Source organism: Gymnodraco acuticeps, unplaced genomic scaffold (assembly GCF_902827175.1).
Source record: "Gymnodraco acuticeps unplaced genomic scaffold, fGymAcu1.1, whole genome shotgun sequence".
Taxonomy (NCBI): Eukaryota; Metazoa; Chordata; class Actinopteri; order Perciformes; family Bathydraconidae; genus Gymnodraco; species Gymnodraco acuticeps.
In genome coordinates this window covers 188,354-194,564 of record NW_022992171.1, presented here as the reverse complement: position 1 = coordinate 194,564, position 6,211 = coordinate 188,354, and the positions used below count along the sequence as shown (strand labels likewise).

General features: G+C 42.7%; 1 long non-coding RNA gene across 1 annotated transcript; it reads left to right on the top strand.

Moving 5' to 3' along the window:
• Nucleotides 1-1,653: 1,653 nt before the first annotated feature.
• On the top strand, nt 1,654-2,302 carry LOC117538741. The gene is made up of 2 exons (XR_004567908.1): nt 1,654-1,897; nt 2,205-2,302. It is a non-coding gene; the product is annotated as an uncharacterized LOC117538741 (long non-coding RNA).
• The last annotated feature ends 3,909 nt before the right edge of the window (nt 2,303-6,211 follow it).

Below are 6,211 nucleotides of genomic sequence, written 5' to 3'. Positions count from 1 at the left end.
GGAAATTGGTCCGTGCGCAAAGCATTGTGGGGATTTGAAGGACGCAAAGTCTACCCATGTGCAAGCCTCGAAATTACCCCCAAATCAAGGACGCAGCCTCGGTGGAATTCCAAGTATGCTGGAGATTGGAACAGTCCTTCGGCGCACTGAATGACGTAGTATCCTTGAAATTGGCTTGGAATCAGTTTCCTCGAGATTGAGAAAACGGCCACTTTCCTCCTGTGTCACTTGTCCCACTCTCACTGTCTCACTCTCACTGTCTCCACTCTCTCTGTCTCCCCCTCTCTGTCTCCCCCTCTCTGTCTCCCTCTCTGACTCCCTCTCTCTGTCTCCCTCTCTGTCTCCCTCTCTCGTCTCCCTCTCTCACTGTCTCACTGTCTCACTGTCCCCTCTCTCTGTTTCACTCTCTCTGTCTCACTCTCACTGTCTTCCCTCTCACTGTCTCACTCTCACTGTCCCACTCTCTCTGTTTCACTCTCTCTGTCTCACTTCACTCTCTGTCTCCCTCTCTCGTCTCCCTCTCACTGTCTCACTCTCACTGTCCCACTCTGTCTGTCTCCCTCTCTCTGTCTCACCTCACCTGGCTCACTCCTCTCTGTCTCCCTCCCTCTCTCTGCTGCCTACTCTCACTGTCCCACTTCTCACTTTCTCACTTCTCACTGTCCCACTCTCTCTGTCCACTCTCTCTGTCTCACTCTCTCTGTCTCCCTCTCACTGTCTCACTCTCACTGTCTCTCTGTTCCTCCTCTTCTCTGTCTCACTCTCACTGTCTCCCTCTCTCTGTCTCACTCTCACTGTCCCACTCTCTATGTCTCACTCTCTCTGTACCCTCTCACTGTCTCACTGTCTCCCTCTCTCTGTCTCCCTCTCTGTATCACTCTCATGCTCTGTCCCACTCTCTGTCTCACTCTCTGTCCCACTCTCTGTCTCACTCTCATGCTCTGTCCCACTCTCTGTCTCACTCTCTGTCTCCCTCTCTCTGTCTCCCTCTCCTGTCTCACTCTCACTGTCCCCACTTCTCTCTGTCCCCACTCTCTCTGTCTCACTCTCACTGTATCCTCTCTCTGTCTCCCTCTCACTGTCTCACTCTCTCTGTCCCACTCTCTCTGTCTACCACTCTCTCTGGTCTCACTCTCCTGTCTCCCTCTCTCTGTCTCCCTCTCACTGTCTCACTCTCTGTCCCACTCTCTCTGTCCCACTCTCTGTCTCACTCTCTGTATCACTCTCATGCTCTGTCCCACTCTCTGTCTCACTCTCTGTCTCACTCTCTCTGTCTCACTCTCTCTGTCTCACTGTCTCTCTGTCTCCCTCTCACTGTCTCACTCTCACTGTCCCACTCTCTCTGTCCCACCTCTCCCTCTCTCTGTCTCACTCTCTCTGTCTCCCTCTCCACCGTCTCTCTGTCTCCCTCTCTCTGTCTCCTCTCGCTGTCTCCCCTCACCTGTCTCACTCTCTATGTCTCACTCTCTCTGTCTCCCTCTCACTGTCTCACTCTCACTGTCTCCCTCTCTCTGTTCTCCCTCTCTCTGTCTCACTCTCACACTCTCTCTGTCTCACTCTCACTGTCTCCCTCTCACTGTCTCCCTCTCACTGTCTCCCTCTCTCTGTCTCCCTCTCACTGTCCCACTCTCTCTGTCTCACTCTCTCTGTCTCCCTCTCTCTGTCTCACTCTCTCTGTCTCACTCTCTCTGTCTCCCTCTCACTGTCTCACTCTCACTGTCTCACTCTCTCTGACTCCCCCTCACTGTCTCACCCTCTTTGTCTCCCCCTGCAGGTCAGCAGTTTGTCGTCCCTAAATCTGGATATTTCTGTAACCTCTGCTCGATGTTCTACCTGAACGAGAGTACGGCGCCGGGACCGACACTGCGGCAGCCAGAGACACTACGACAACCTGCAGGTACGTGAACAACAACACACACACACACAAACACACAACACACCACACACACACACACACACACACACACACACACACACACACAGACACACACACACACCACACACACACACACACTCTCAATATTCTATTTCGTATTTTAGAAGTTACTTACCTGTATATCATTTAACTGTTATCTTTAATTGTACTAATCTTTTCATGTTGTGTGAATCTGGTGCCGTCCTGTTTTTCACTCTCACCCTGTTGCCGTTTGATCTAGTCCATCTGATTCTTAGACACACCCTTTGCTCCACTTCTCTGCCTCTAGAAACATTACGAGAAGCTGCAGCAGACACCTTCCGATTCCTCGCAGAGTTTCCAAGGATCTGTTTCCAATTGATCCCGGCGACTTCTAACTTTCTTTTGCAAAAACATTGTCAAGCTTGGAACTGTACGATTAATTACTTTTGATTTGCTCTAAATGTGTTGAACGGTCTGTGTGTGTCTGTCTGTGTCTGTCTGTGTGTGTGTGGTGTGTGTGTGTGTGTGTGGTGTGTGTGTGTCTGTAACCGTTGGAGCTTCATCTCTTGTTTTTTAAATGTATCATATGAAGCCTAGAATTGAAAGGTGAAACAGTGTTAAGTCCCATCAATGATCTCTGAGTAAAGCACCAGACTGCGTTTTTTTTTACTTAGACGTACATTAGCAACGTTATACATAATGTGAGTTATTCTTTTGTTACTCTGAGAACGTGTCGACAGTTTCTTATTGTTTTTTGTTTTGGATGTCATTATTTTTTTGCTTGTAAAAGTGAATACAAATCATAAATAAGTTCTTGTCTTTGTATCTGAAACTTAACTCCCAGTTTCTGCTAATGATATTAAAATGTGTTCACCTGAAGCTGCACCGCTTGCCTTTTCACTTCCATCATGAACACCTGAGCGTTATTACTTTGAAGTCTCTATTTTTAATTCATGCAAACAAAACTGCTGAGTTTTGTCCAAAAGCAATAAAAGATGTTGCAGATTTAGTAATTAAAATGATTAAAAAACTCTATACCTTAATAAACGATGTATGAAATAAATGACTTTAACCCAAAAGGACACATGAACTTTAAATGTTCTGGAAAGTTCCTTATTCAGTTTTAGCCTATTTTATCTCATGAAGTCCCTAAGTGACACACCCTGAACAGTCTGCTGGGTCCTGGTCCAGGTCATGTGACTTTGTGTTCCCATGACAACATGTCCATGTGCCAGGTTAACACGTGACAGAACGAGCTACATTTCCAAAGCTTTTTTTTTTTGTTGCTAAAGGGAAAATTCAAGCCATTTAATAATTCAAATGCTATACACACTGTAACATGTCCTTTATTACCTTTAACCTGTTGTGGAAACATTTCCTGATCAAATTGATATGAAACAAATGAGACAAACATCGCTGTGACACTGATCGGGACTTTAACTCTAAACCCAAAGTGACACATGCACAATTAGACATATGATTATGATCTGCTCAGTTAATTTAGCTGATTCAATTATATTGAGTTGATATGTTCTTATTCTTCAATTCAAAGAATGTTCAAACTAATTTAAACCAACAAATCATCCTCATTAATGAAGTTATATATAAGAGTGATTTTACCATTATTGATATATACGTCACATTTCAGATATTTGACACTAGGGGGGTTCTTGTCAGAAATCTGTCTTAGGTGGTCTATTTAGTCTGAATTATGTTCCCCTTAATTTTCCCAAAAGTAGAAATGGGTCCGGGTTCTTATTTAAAATTAATTTCAGGAGAACAATTTCTTGAATTCATATGTATTTATTCAAGGGACTTTTATTTCATAATGCCATCTTCTACATTACATGTTACTTGTTAGACGCTTTTCTCCCAAGTGACTTACATACTCAATACTGTGGACAATTCCCACAGGAGCACTTTGGGGTGAAGGGTCTCAGGGACACAACGGTTGCGGTCGAATAGTCCAAAAATCTGCTCCTATCGTCTATTCCTTGACCTCTGTGTGAAACGTCACGGGGTTAAGGGATAGTGGATAGGAGAATTCAAAAGCACTTAGGAGAAGAGACTGCGGTGCTTTAGAGCAGGGGTTTTCAAAGTGTGGGAAGGTGAGCCTCCCCTCAGAGAACATAAGAACAGCCGCGCCCCCCCTCCCAATTATTGTTGTAGCTGCTGTTGCTATAATGCAATTTCATTTCAAAGAGGTCAAGTAAGAGATCTTTTCATTAAATGCTCTGTTTTCGCTGTCTACCTTCCGCCATTAGAAATTACTCCGACTCTTTCTCTCCTCTTGTCTTGTATTTGTGTGTGTGTTTGAATCTATCGTGCTGACTCACTGACTGCACCGATTTGATTGGCTGAGTAGCGTCACCTCCTTAAAACAAAACAAAAAACTTTAAAAAACCTATTTATCTTTGTTTTAAACATTTTTAACATCGTGGATTATGCATTTTGCATGATAGGTCCCCTTTAATATTAAATAAACCGAGTCATACTGAAACAACTCTCTGAACTGCTGTGTTTTTCAGGTTGCTTATCTTCCGCCATCTTCCATCAGCTGTGAGTAATTTGAGAGGAAATCCATTAGGAGCATTTATAGGATCAATACTCTCTAATTGATTAATATGACAAAGTAACGCACAACGACAGCGTAACTATTTATAAAAACAAGAATGGGAGTTTGAATCCAACACACGGTCCACCTTCTTATTTTTATCTCGAGTCCTGAGGGTAGCATACTTCCTGTAAACACACACACACACACACACACACACACACACACACACACAGACTACAGTATGACCCTGATGAAAGGAGGATAAATGAGAAAAGGTGATTTCATGATTTCTTGTTTCCTCAATTCCAGCTGAAGGCAATTCAGGATTTGGTTATCTTTTTCTTTTTTGGAGATTAACTTCTGCAGGAGGATTTTTCCTATATATTTCAAAGAACAATTGATACCTTTGCGATCAGGAAAAACAATACACAAGCATTTTCCTGAATGTACGTTTTCACTAAGAATACAGTGGTTTTCTTTCAATGTCATCAAAAGATTCCTGATTTTTCCCATGTTGCGAAAAATCATTATTGAGCAACCACCATGTCAACATTCATTTGATTGTGGGTTTTTAATTGAAGTTAATTGTAATTGTATAGTTGTACTAACACATGTCCTGATATGTTGATCCATGCTATGATGTGTCGTTATGAATGTAGATTTAATAGAGACTCCGAATGACGCTGCTTTGTCCTTTATTTTACTCTAAATCAGACCATCATTTACACAATTAACCTAATTATTTATTAAAGAAGGCTTAAAACTAAAGATTGAGAACAAAAACTCACAATAGCAATGTCTACTGAGTTAATGAATCAAGTGAGAAGTCGTTCATTTTCTCATAGACTTCGATACAAGTTAATGTCCATATGCAACCAGAAGTGTTGCCCCCTGCTGGATATTAGAGAGAATGCATGTTTAAGGCACTTCCACATTGGCTTAGTAAGTTGTAACTGTCAAATATCTAAGTCAACAAACACACATTTCCATTTGAGAAGTAGGGCAATTTTCTCATAGACTTCTATACAATATTGTAACTGGAGGAGTCGCCCGCTGCTGGATATTAGAAGGAATGCAGGTTTAAGGCATTTCCTTATTGCTAACCCTTACAGACCCAGAGGTTGCCGCTTGATTTGAACCAATAAAAAGTAGAAGAGGAAGTTCCTGTCAGATGTTGTGACAAGTTCCTCCTAAAATCCCCTAATTTCTTACATCAAGAAGAAGAGGGGTTTATAGATGCTGTTCAAAGACCCAGAACCACTTAAATCTAAATCTTTTTGACGCCTTTAAAGCGGGAAGATTTCCGACACTAAGTTTGAGTTTTGCTGTGAGTGTCGCAAAGAAATAGTACAGATGTCGTAGTATTACTTTAAACAAACGCTACTGTCTTTCTCCTCCTGCCATCTTTGATTTATACCATGCTGTTGCCTTCAATAGCACTTTGTTTTAATTGATGTGAGTTCGGCGACATTAATCATGAGTAAGTAAGATTAATGTCGACCTCGATGATGGATGCCACCAGTCTGCAGGCACTGATTATGAAGCAGAGAATGGAGACAATAGAGAGAAAGACACCTGGAAAACTGATGAGCTGTCCTAAAAACACCTTCATCTCATCCTCCCACACTTTCACCCTGCCTTCGTCCGTGCTCGAGTTTTAAAGTCGGGAGGAAGAGGAGGGCTGTTTTCACTGTGTGGTGTGTGTGTGTGTGTGTGTGTGTGTGTGTGTGTGTTGTGTGTGTGTGTGTGGGTGTGTG